This window comes from Haliotis asinina, chromosome 11, assembly GCF_037392515.1.
Source record: "Haliotis asinina isolate JCU_RB_2024 chromosome 11, JCU_Hal_asi_v2, whole genome shotgun sequence".
NCBI lineage: Eukaryota > Metazoa > Mollusca > Gastropoda > Lepetellida > Haliotidae > Haliotis > Haliotis asinina.
The window spans coordinates 24,351,240-24,365,658 of record NC_090290.1 but is presented as its reverse complement, the minus strand read 5'-3'; positions in this window follow the sequence as shown (position 1 = coordinate 24,365,658).

Below are 14,419 nucleotides of genomic sequence, written 5' to 3'. Positions count from 1 at the left end.
GAAGTTATAGATCACTATGTCGAGTAATATGCAACTTTTTATTTCTCCCCATGGATATACCTTGTAGAACACGTCTCTAGAGTGAGTGAGTGGGATTCTAGGAGGTACCACTGCAAATCGTTGCTCATACCACCAACCGCAATACTAAATATAACAAGCCGCAAACTGTCGGGGGCGTAGCTACCATTACGAAAAAAGTCCGAGTGTACACGTGACTCTTGTTAAAAAAGTTGGGCAAGCCACCAGTACTAATGAAATACATAAAGCTTTCCATCCTATAAACGAAAAATGGGCTTGCTACGCGTCTCACTGACGTGATATAGACATTTTATAACATTAATGTGCGACAAATTGTCAATAGGAGCATGTCACGAACAAGAGGGTGGCAGATTTCTCAGGATGTGCAAATTCTGTTCAGGTTTACGAGCTGTCGTGAAGATGAAGAGAAAACATGCTTATCTAAACGCTAATGATATACTTATTAAGTTGAAAAGATAAAAATCGCCAGGAGATATCATTTCACCTGGGAACTAAATCAAAATACAACACGATTGTAGTCAGAGAGAGATTGTTGGGTGATGTAAATTCATATAATTTTATTTTAGAACAATTATTTGCCTTTCAGAAAAAAAAAATTATTGGGCATTATTCGTGCGCTGTTTGATAAAGGAAGAAAAAAAGTCCCTTTTTGAAAACCAATCCGAGAAATGAAATGTCAATGTGACAATTGTGTTCTCATTGTGTTCATCGCGACAATGATGCATCATTAATAATGGGGTTTGTACCACGTGATCAAGGGGATAGGGCGCATGCATATTTAATGCTGCTATGCTTCCTCCTGAACATCACCAGCTCACTTAGAACCGTATGGCTATTAGGCCGTCCGTATTTTGTTCTGTGTTTCTCATCTCCCGACCGACCCAATTTTTCCTTCGGATATATATATATATATATATATATATATATATAACAACAAGCCGCCTACAGAAATAATATCAGTCTGATCAAACGAAGAATGTGTCGTAAAAGCCAACTTTGAAAAAAAATACAATGTTTTAAAAAGTCTTTCAAACTTCTAAATTCGTTTTTTTCGTCTACACTGGACCATATATGGTCCCTGCACTGTCAGAAAATATTTTTGTTACCTTATTTGGTAAATACGAATTCCAAACATAAAGAAAAGGATTCGCTTTCGCATGTCTTTCATACACACACAATGCACTGAGTTTAAATGCACGTGGTTTTGAAAATGCGGGAACATTGCCGCCACACAGGAGAAGGTGTCGTTCATTTTGGAGGTTGTATTATTTATTGGGGATAAAGAATGGGCAGTTAATAAGAATTTTAACTTGAGTTTCGGTTCGATCTTGGAGGAATATGAACCGAATATTGAGGAACGGGTTCAAGTAAACCTTTGTTTGAAAAAGCTGGACTCCAATGCCACTCACTCAGGCCATTCACAGTTTTTAAATGTTTCTCATCTCCTGGCTGGTGCTGACAAGGAGCGGGCGGGCGAAAAAAAATGATAAAAAAGCACATTTCGCCATCCTCTTTTCAACCCAGCAACATATAATGACACCTCTACAGTACCCAGAACATTAAAGAGGCTTTTCTTCTTGTGAGAATCCTTTTTTTCTCACATTTAGACAGTCCATATATGATTGACTGTTAGGAAACTATATGAAATACTGAGTGAATGCAAGTATTGACTTTTAATTAAATATGCCACGCTACAAACATTTAATAGGGCCTCTTTAAATGCCACATAGTTTCAGAATACAACAACAAAGTCAAAGTCAGTTCGTCAAAACAGGATTTATCCCTTTAAGTTCTTTTTGCCGCGGTCAAAGGCTGTCGCCCACTGGAAGCACACTGTTGTGAACCTGTCCCGACGGTCATCTCTGGGAACCATTACCTACAAAATATTTTCAATTCAGATATAACATTCAAAGTATACCAAGTCAAGTGAGGTATCATTTCAATTGCATACTTCCAAATACTGTAAAATTGTTATCTTTACACCTGTTTCTTCATTTTACTGTTGTTTATGGCATACCTGTTTTGCTCATACATATTCAACATGATCTGTGAAATATTACACTGTACATCTACCTGTGAAAAGTTCTTTAATATCTGAATCATGTCACAATCTGTGCTCTATGATAATGTAAAATATATTCCCATTGAGGGTAATGAATCTTTTCTTGCTGTCATTAATACCCCAACTATCAGAAACTTGTTAACATACACTTTTAAGCAAAGTTTATAGTGTAAATATATTGTTTAAGTGTCAATAACCTAAAACTCTCCAAAAACATGTAGATACTTGACAGAGTTTTAGAATATCCAAGTTCAGCAAATTACTCTCTTGACTTCACTTTCTTTATTGAATTCTTCCTGACAGTAGGGAGAGAACAGGCTTTGAAATGTTTGTATGCAAACAAATAAAGAAGATTAAATCATAAACAGTTTAAATATATTATTTGAAGTTACACACCTCAGGATCCCCACACCAGACACACACTGTTGGGAAGAGCTGACATGAGTAGTACCGGAATTCAACATGGCTGTCACAAGAGAGGTTTCTCCTTACCACCATCTTGTTCTCATATTTATGCCCTTCTGGAACCAGGGGTGATCTGCAGGTGTAGAGGATGTCCTATTAAAATTCAAATGAAATTAAAGGTTTTAAATAACAATTTGCAAAAGATTTTGTGGGATTGTCTTAATTAAAGAGAAGCAGTTGAAATATTATGAACAAACAATCAGGAAAATGATTAAGTCAGGATACTTCTTAAGTCTATGAAAATATTCATTGTCCGGACAGAGCCTTGTTTTAGATGTCTGAAAGCTAAGTGAAGGAATGGTTTGCAACATTTCATCAGTATCACAGTTGGGGACACTAGAAATGGGTTTCATCTCTCAATAGTGGTAGTGAAAGAAACACATTGACACTGGCTGTTAAGTATATGTTATACATCAGCCTCTAAATCAAACCTAAAATAAACTTCAAAACTTTGTCACTGTAATTAAAGAAAATAATAGACCTGATTATAACTGTATGTCCAAGTCCATTTCATCTTTTGTCCACAACTTCTTGTCTGAATAGATGACTCTTGGTTTCTTACAAGAACTGCATGCAACTACTCCTCGGTCCTTTGTTAGAAGCTTTTTCTGTTCCTTGTCATTATAATCCTTTGTATGAGGTCTGTCAGTCTCCTTGGTATCTTTGCCAATCAGATCACGGAAAGACATGAACCTTGCTTTGTCGACACTGTTTCCATCAGTTTGTGGATCTGGAATCCATGAAAGAGTCATAAGCCTTTGCAACCCTATCCTTGGAGTCTGACAAACTGTACAAGGGTCTTCATTTTCTACCTTCACAGCGAGATCTTCTATTGACAGTTTATATGCACTTTCAAGTCTTGTTTCCTCAACAATGAGCCATAAGGCTCTGCAGCTCCTTGCCTTAGAGGTCACTTCACAATATTTCGCTTGAGTGTCATGACTTAAAGTATTGTTTGAAGTTATCAACACCTTGGCTTCCTCTTTCAAATACTCACTTGATGGGGCCTTCTGGCACTTCTTCAGTTGAAAGGAGCATATGTCTCTCTCTTCCATGAGTAGCAATACACTGCATGAGACTCTTGTGCTTGGCAAGCTGTTTCTGTGTTGTGTCAGAACGCACAAGCTCTGGCTGTATGGCCTTGGCACAGTTGAACAGTTCAGTTACCTCTTCAGTAGATACCTTATTAACAATCTTGAAAGGTACTTGTTTCAAGCTGAGGCGACTAAAACGCTGAGATACAACATCAATGACCGGCTGTATGCTTCCCCTTAAAGCATTTTCAAGACCATCTGATCGTTTGGCCTTTCCCCTAAGTTCTGACATATTTGAAATTGCGCGAATCGTTTGCTCTGTTTCAAGATCCATTTCAGCTCTGCTCAGAGCCAAATCATACAATTCAGTGTTCTAAATTGACATAACTTTCTCTGCCGGGTTAATCCAACTTCCTCCTGGAGCAGTCATGACTGCAGAAATCATATCAAGGTTTCGACTGAGAAAGTGTGCAACCAGAGATATCTTGACAGAACCAAAGCGAACATTGTGGTCAGGACCTCCATCTGTCAACAAAACCTCAATTGGTTTTGAGGGAATATCAGACACTGCTTTCTGAAACTCAGCCAAAGCTGAAACAAACAGAAACACAGAAACAGAAACAACCGCTTGCCCTCTGTAAAAGCTGCCATCAACTTGTTCTGGAACATCACACACAAGGAGCACAGAAGGGGTTAACTTAAGTCATGATCAAGCGCAACTGATTCTCTTCCTTTGAACATCAGCGCCCATTTACCTCTGTCAAGAGAAGCCAATGGTGAATCTGGTTCTCCAACATTTATTCCGTGTTTGTCATCCATGCAGTACATCAGCCTGGTGTAAGACTGCAAATTCCTTTGTGTACTTCAATAAAACCATGCAATAATGGCTGTCCACATGACTCTTATGGATACTTCTTGACTGAACGTGGTATTTGATGTCAAATCTACCAGTGTAGTTTAGAGCTGCATGAGACTTTGGATCTTTCAGCCAGAACTGGAATCTGACCCATGTCTCTGAGAGAATGTTCACAGATGGCTCTAATTCTTTCACTTTCTGTATCAAATCCCGTATCGAAACTGCAACAGGCAAGTTGCCATGAATGCTGTATCTTCTGTCATCAGCTATAGGGGCAAACTCAAGACGTAAAACTCTTTCAAAAGCATTCCAGAAAGGTTCAAACATCTCTGGTCTTCCAACATTATTCTCCCGAAGATCAATCACAAGTTGTGGATCATCAGACAACAAAGCCTGGTTCATTCTTGCGTCAACCTCTTGACTGACAGTTGTGGGAGACTTGGATGCATCACCTGTCAGGTAGGTATGCATTGACCTAAACACATATCCTGGTATCTTGGCCCAGTGGGAAAAGTGCTGCTGGAATTCAATCTTCATGCTTCTGGTATGACACACAGGAATTTTCTTTGCAGTTTTGCTGCAAAGAAATTGCAAATTGTGAATCATCCATTTCATCAACATCACCCGGAAGCCTCCAGAGGAAGGTAAAAGTGAATTTCCCCCCAAAAGGAGAATACTTGAACAGGACAACTGGAACTGACAATCCTGTCTCCTGAAGTTTCTTTGAATACTTGAAACGTTGATCTGGATTTTTGTACGAGAAATATTGGGCATCATTTAGAAAGAATGGTTTGTAGACTTCAGCTTCTCCCATTGCTTGGTCAAGTTCTGTTATGGGGGGAATGATGGCATGTTCTGATGCCTCCACAGTCCTTCAGAGGCTGTTTTCAATGGGTGACCTTGCAGGTTGAGAACTGTTGTACAGAGATATTATTTTTTCTTTCTTGTCTTCTGGATACTTCAGACAGGACCTGGATATGTCTACGTGTTCTTGTAAAACTTTCCGGACTGGCTCCCAAATAGGCTTTGACATCCACACTGTGTTGAAATATTCCTGAGCATGATTCACATGTTCACTTAGTTCCTGACTTGATATCTGTAGCTTTGTTTTCTTTTTCATTTGATGATCATTAAACATGCGGAATGTACTGTGGCCGATCCGACTCAGATCATACAGTCTTTTTAAGAACTCTGGCATCTTCAAGGATCTCGATTCAAGTGACGACCAAAAGGGATCTAGGTACCACAGAAAGTTTCTTAAATGTAGCACAAAGAGTTTTCCAGAATCCAGATGATAATGAGAAAATCCAACCTCTGCAGCTGATAGTATCTGAAATACACCAAGTTTACTCACTCACTTACTCACTGAACATATCTGCATGCTCCAGAGTTCAATACATGAAATATTTACAAAGCTATACGTAAAATCAGTGCTTAAAATCATTAACAAATTGAGGATAAAATGTTCATGCACATGTATTTGAACAGGCTGTCAATAGGCATTATCAGATTATAAATATCAAATTAATGTCATGAGTAATTAACAAACTTTTGAAAAATACTTGAAGCAAATCATTAAAGAGAGTATCTTTTATGGTAAGTTTTGCAGAATCCAAAGGGGCAGGCAAAACATGACTTCATCATTGAATGCATCACACCTGGGAGGACAGACACTTGATCCTGCAATTGACTCTGAAAGATTGAATGATATATGATTATTTGTGTGCATTTGTGTTCAGATACTATAACTGTGTAAATTACGAAATTGATATTTAACAACTTTCCAATAAACACAATAGATCCCAACAGGAAGTCATGAAAACCTATACAATTATTTTGTTATGCATTGTTTAAGTAAAACGTAACCAGGTGTAAACAGTAACCAATAGTGAGATCATTGTTCAAATCCTGGTTACATCAAGACATCAAAATTCAGAATACTTTAATGACACCTGAAACGGTGAAAGAAAACTTGACAGGTGGATACTGTGCCACGGACATATAGCTGAGTTTTCAAATAGTCCTGCAGTTACTATCAAAATATTATTCGAATTATGTAATGAGTGTCGACTAAAACAGGTGATACCAAACATTCACATTGATCCCTTCATCTTTGAAGTCAAGGTGGCCTCAAATTAAGTCAAAACAGCCAGTTTGTCAAAAATCAAAAACTCGACACACTGCTGTTTATCAAACATTATTTGGGTCGTTAATGAGCGATGCCTCCATGCCGATGCTGGGGCAGCTCATCGTCTGTTTGTTTCTTCAGTAGCGATGGACATGAAAACATACATTCACGGTATTGATTTGATATATTCAACTCCCTTTGTCACATGTTTATTTTGTAAAATGTATTAAATTAAGATTATTACACATGCATCCTGATCGATACCCTTATCAATGTTATCAGTTTTTACTGTCAACTGAATCTAGAAAACGACAAACATGGGTAAGTTATGTTAAGCATTTATTGTTCAGGTATGGGTTTGGAATTGTATGGAACACACAATCTGTTGGTGATTCAAAAATATTTATTTGTAAATTTGTTGAAAGACTTAATGATTGCCTCTACCAAGAGTGGCACTCATCCCTTCATGACCACAAATCACTCTGTTTCTATTACTCTCATAAATCTTTGCTGAATTGTGAAAAATATCTTTTGTCTAACATTAGTAAAGAAAATCTTTACGAATCTTTACAATGTTTAGATCAGGATGCAATATACTTGGTATTCAGTTAGTGAGAAAAGGTTTGGCTAGTGTTAATGATAATGTTGTACTATGTAAGCATTGTAAGGCTATTGAAGACGAAGTACATGTTATATACAACTGCAAGTTCTATGATAACCTTCGCCAACGCCTAATTCCAAAGACATCAAGTGGGCATAATATTTCGATTCAAAGTCTCTGTACATCTTCAGATACCAATATAATAAACAACCTTGTAAAATATTTGAAATATGTTTACTCATCATAGTAGTATTAGCACAGTCTTTTTCTACCCTTGTTGTATACCCATTTGGAAATCCAACCTTACTGGTGTGTATGTAATATTTAGACCAGGGTGCAAAATACTCACAGTCAAACCAGAAAAGGTTTGGACACTGTCATTAAAAATGTTGCCAATGTATAATTCTATAGCCAACCAAGTGGGAAATATGTCTTTGCCTGAAGCATATGTATACTTCTCGGATAAGTAATATATTAACAACTCTGTAAAACATTTAAAATACGTCTATGTTGTGACATAGTGTTAACATCATGGTCTATTTGTGGTATGTACACATCTGATAGCTCAGCTGTATAATGTACCATCCTATATAAACTTATAGATATGTAACATGTCTAACAACCTTGTGTTGTATCTGTGTTTTCTCCGAAATAGTGTTAGTGAAATTTGCCTTTTTGACCCATATTGTATACATATCGGGTAATGCATCTGTACTGTGTACTATTTTGTACTGTAGGTCGAATGGCCTTATATACAAATAAACTATACATATATAAATATATAATATTTTCAGCTTGGAATAACAACAGTAACCCACAATACCATTTGTATACCTTATTCACTCAGAGGTGATCTCAGACCATTTTAAGGGCGTATACTCTGGTATCCCCACAAACAACGAGGGAGTGTATGGTTTGACGCAGCTTTCAACAATATTCCAGCAATATCACGCCAGGGGACACCAGAAATGGGCTTCACACACTGTACCCATCTGGGGACTTGAACCGAGTCTTCGGTGTGACAAGCGGACGATTTAACCACTAGGCTACCCCGCCGTCTTCACAAACAAGGAAGTAACGTACAACATCCACAACTTACAACCACATTTCATTGGGACGTCTGAATTGTTTCTTTCTTAGTAAGCGTGACGACAGATATTTTAGGCAACTGACTTTTCCGAAAAGTACGAGCACCTAATAAAACAAGATCAATAACTTCGTTACTCAGGTAAAACATGAAATAGATTGAAAATATCGTAGCTACTAGAGAATAAATACATACTATAGCTAATGTAAGGTAATTTATTCAAACCCTTCCCCAGGAAATATTTCATTGCCAAAACACGCGAGTGAGGACGGAGATCTAGGTGGACAAATGAAGGGGAAAATATCTTCAAAATGTCATGGTTATTTTACACATACATGGGGGCGTTGGGATAGCCTAGTGGTTTAAGGTTTCGCTGGTCACGCCTAAGACCCGGGTTCGATTCCCGACATGGTTACAATGTTTGAAGCCCATTACAGGTGCGACGTAAAACTAAGCTCACTCACTCGCTCGTGTTTTTGTAATCCATAATTCTACATGAATGGAGTATGTGCGTGTGCATGCATGCACTCACTCACGCACGCACGCACACAGACAGACTCACTTCTATTTGTTTAACTTGTACATAATATTGCTTGTTCAACTAATATGATGAAAAGAAAAAGCGGGTAGCAACTGGCACGGAACATGCACAAACAGGCATTGAACAGATACAGAACATGTAATTAAATGATAGATTTCCGTTTCTGTATTCCAGTGCAAGTACGAGAGAAACAGGAAACAATTGTGAAAGGTACAGTTTCGTACTGAAATCATGCTAAACTGTACGTAGTCTTTTCCGGGTTTGTATTTGGAATTTGAAAAATCAAGTATTTCCTCAAGGCAGATCTCTCTTTTTTCTATGGACACTCCTTTCATGGTCATGCAGAGAGGCGTCAAATGCCAGTTGTTTAAAAATCCACAGTTCTTACAAAATAGGTACCAGGAAAAATAAAACATTTAAAAACACAGAAAGTATCCATCCATCAGTTCTTACTGAAGACAGCAGACAAATTGTATGGGAAAAGACTTCATTACGATAGTGGTTAACATGTACCGAGTTATAACAGAATTTATCCTCTAGTGTCGGAATCAGTGCAGCATTCTGAAGTGATCTAACTCCCCTACACACCTGAGTGTACATAAGGGTCTATTTCCGCTCTTTAAGACACACTTTCTCACGCGTATACCATTTTGCGATAAAGATCAGTCACTGCGGAAATAAGTCAGTTTAAAGCAGTTACCTCTCCCGTTCGTGGTGTAAATTGTAGCAGCAGTAGACTTAACGGGGCTAATATATAGTTACCAGGCATCAGGGGGACACAGCGGTATTTGTCAGAGAAAATATTGTGTGACCGGATTTCCCCAATTACTTCCTTCTATTCCGCTTTGTCATGTCAGGTCACCCAAGATAATGAAACAAATAGTGTCACGACAAGAGATGGACGACATGGTCAACAGAAATTACCAAACCATTTTTTAAAAAATCGTGAAGAGGTTATCAAATGAGTTTAGTTAATAAGATTATTGGAGAATTATATTCAAAACATATGCAAAGCATATATGTTGTTAACATGTTTGCAGGGAGCTTTCTAAAATACTGTCTTGTTTTGACCATGAACAGGTGTTTGGCTGAAGTAGAATATGTAGGTAGAGTGATGCAAACAAACGGAATACAACTAAGTCAGGATATTGGATGTATTCACAGTGTGGGTAGTGAAATACTAGTACTCATTTTTTACTTATTGTAACCTTGAATAGCCACTTCGTGAAATCAGGGCCCAAATTTTCGAAGCTCTCTAGCGTAGCATAAATGTACAGCACTTATGACTACCGTAGTGAAGAGAGAGCTTCGAACATCTAGGACCAGGACTTATAGCCTTATAGCTGTTCAATGAAGAAGAGATTCTAACTTTTATTAAAATAGGCACATCCGATATATTAAAACACTCAACAAATTATTACAGCTTGGACTGAAGGAGAAACAAACAAAACGAACGATTAGTACCAAATCCAAAAAATATTTATAGAATTTAGTGTTATGTCTTAAAATGTATAGCTTTTAATACCTGCTCATATGATAAATTATAACATTTTGGTCATCATTTGTATACTTTATTTTCCTAATATATCACCTGCTTCGGATATTGCCCAAATGTAACACATTAAATGTCAGCAAACATAGACCAATATACATGAATCTTTCTAGCTGTATAGACTTTGTTGCTGGCTTCTTCACCTGATACTCATTCTGTCTCTGTAAATGAAGGTGTTACAAGCATGCGAGTCTAAATTGGTTGTACTTTGAAAAAATGAACAAATGAAAATAGCTGTGTACGTAAATATTTTTTTTTGTATATGACTACCTTTAGAATCTGACATTTCCCAAAGAGGGACGACATCACAACTTGTCTTTTATCAAATATATAAAACAACAATAATTATCTCATTATCTCAATGGATTTTGTTTTTCTTTCTAGAGTGCGAATGAAACAAAACTGATCCTTTATGAAATCAACGATACTAATAAGTTTGCATTACAAAACAGTATATTTCCCACGTATTTCTAATTATGCTTGCTGACATCACTAAATATCACATGGACCTACTTCTACATCTCTGTGCTGACATCACTAAATATCACATGGACCTACTTCTACATCTCTGTGCTGACATCACTAAATATTACATGGGCCTACTTCTACATCTCTGTGCTGACATCACTAAATATCACATGGACCTACTTCTACATCTCTGTGCTGACATCACTAAATATCACATGGACCTACTTCTACATCTCTGTGCTGACATCACTAAATATCACATGGACCTACTTCTACATCTCTGTGCTGACATCACTAAATATTACATGGACCTACTTCTACATCTCTGTGCTGACATCACTAAATATCACATGGACCTACTTCTACATCTCTGTGCTGACATCACTAAATATCACATGGACCTACTTCTACATCTCTGTGCTGACATCACTAAATATCACATGGACCTACTTCTACATCTCTGTGCTGACATCACTAAATATTACATGGACCTACTTCTACATCTCTGTGCTGACATCACTAAATATTACATGGACCTACTTCTACATCTCGATGCTGACATCACTAAATATCACATGGACCTACTTCTACATCTCTGTGCTGACATCACTAAATATTACATGGACCTACTTCTACATCTCTGTGCTGACATCACTAAATATGACATGGACCTACTTCTACATCTCTGTGCTGACATCACTAAATATTACATGGACCTACTTCTACATCTCTGTGTTGACATCACTAAATATTACATGGACCTACTTCTACATCTCGATGCTGACATCACTAAATATCACATGGACCCACTTCTACATCTCTGTGCTGACATCACTAAATATCACATGGACCTACTTCTACATCTCTGTACTGACATCACTAAATATCACATGGACCTACTTCTACATCTCTGTGCTGACATCACTAAATATCACATGGACCTACTTCTACATCTCTGTGTTGACATCACTAAATATCACATGGACCTACTTCTACATCTCTGTGCTGACATCACTAAATATCACATGGACCTACTTCTACATCTCTGTGCTGACATCACTAAATATGACATGGACCTACTTCTGCATCTCTGTGCTGACATCACTAAATATGACATGGACCTACTTCTACATCTCTGTACTGACATCACTAAATATCACATGGACCTACTTCTACATCTCTGTGCTGACATCACTAAATATCACATGGACCTACTTCTACATCTCTGTACTGACATCACTAAATATCACATGGACCTACTTCTACATCTCTGTGCTGACATCACTAAATATCACACGGCTGTGCTGACATCACTAAATATCACATGGACCTACTTCTACATCTCTGTGCTGACATCACTAAATATCACATGGACCTACTTCTACATCTCTGTACTGACATCACTAAATATCACATGGACCTACTTCTACATCTCTGTGCTGACATCACTAAATATCACATGGACCTACTTCTACATCTCTGTACTGACATCACTAAATATCACACGGCTGTGCTGACATCACTAAATATGACATGGACCTACTTCTACATCTCTGTACTGACATCACTAAATATCACATGGACCTACTTCTACATCTCTGTGCTGACATCACTAAATATCACATGGACCTACTTCTACATCTCTGTGTTGACATCACTAAATATCACATGGACCTACTTCTACATCTCTGTGCTGACATCACTAAATATTACATGGACCTACTTCTACATCTCTGTGCTGACATCACTAAATATTACATGGACCTACTTCTACATCTCTGTGCTGACATCACTAAATATCACATGGACCTACTTCTACATCTCTGTACTGACATCACTAAATATCACATGGACCTACTTCTACATCTCTGTGCTGACATCACTAAATATCACATGGACCTACTTCTACATCTCTGTACTGACATCACTAAATATCACACGGCTGTGCTGACATCACTAAATATCACATGGACCTACTTCTACATCTCTGTACTGACATCACTAAATATCACATGGACCTACTTCTACATCTCTGTACTGACATCACTAAATATCACATGGACCTACTTCTACATCTCTGTGCTGACATCACTAAATATCACATGGACCTACTTCTACATATCTGTGCTGACATCACTAAATATCACATGGACCTACTTCTACATCTCTGTGTTGACATCACTAAATATCACATGGACCTACTTCTACATCTCTGTGCTGACATCACTAAATATTACATGGACCTACTTCTACATCTCTGTGCTGACATCACTAAATATGACATGGACCTACTTCTACATCTCTGTGCTGACATCACTAAATATCACATGGACCTACTTCTACATCTCTGTGCTGATATTTGGGACGTCAGAATCATGGTCTATTTGAGTGAGTGAGTTTAGTTTTACGCCGCCTTTGCAATATTGCAGCAACATCACGTCGGGGGCACACCGGATATGGACTTCACACAGGATCCATGTGAAGGGTATTCGTTTTCTCACGACAGTTTCTCATGGCTGTCGTGAATATTTATAAACTAGAAGTTTCATGATATACTAGTATATGAGTTATTATATGTGCGTGAGACGTGAGTTATACTAAGTATCAGTTTAACCAAAATGAGTATCAGTTAAACCAAACTGAGTGTCAGAATACTGGCATATGAAATCTGACACGTTTTCCATATGCACTAGGACATACACACACGCACGCACGCACACTCATGTTTAAGTATTCTGTATTATGAGGGGTTGGTGGAGTAGCCTCGTAGTTAAGGCGTCCGCTCGTCACGCTGACGACCCGTGTTCGATTCCCCGTATGGGCACAATGTGTGAAGCTCATTTCCGATGTCCCCCGCCATGATATTGCTGGAATATTGCTCAAAGTGGCGTAAAACCCAACTCACTCACTCACTCTAAATTATGAGACTGTGCGGATACCTTGGATTAGTCTGACATGTGGTGAGGTAAGGAGAGTGTCAACGAGATGATACTGACAATTTTATTTGCATAACGACATGATGAAGACACACTGAACCACCAAACACATGTTTTGTATGCACTTTTATGACCTTGGTGTGTGTGAACGTGTTAAGTCTTACAGACTACACATAAAGGAAAGAACTTCGGGATGACAATTTCGTATTCTGAGGACATGACGTTTCGGAGTATGTTCTTACTCCTTCATCTAGTGAATGACGAAACTAGGAAACGGATAGCGATAAAAGTAGACGTGAAACAAATAACACTAAACACAGATGATAAATCAACCAAATGACTTCAGAAGACAAAGTTGGTGACTGGCTGAAATCGGTTAGAGCATTGTGGCGATTCATATTTGGCAAAACATATCTGCAGATTCAGTCAGCGTGCTTTTATATTTATGTTCTTGCAAGTATTAGACCAAGTAAACCCAATTACCTGTCATGATTTTAAGCCTGTCACACGTTTATAACTGAACATGAAAGGAATTGCGAAAGATTTTACGGGGTTCTCTGTTAAGGAAACGTACATGTATCTGTTGGTGTAAGGGAAGTAATTCCACACGATGCTCTATTTAGTTTACCTCAGCAGAAAGTCTCATTCCT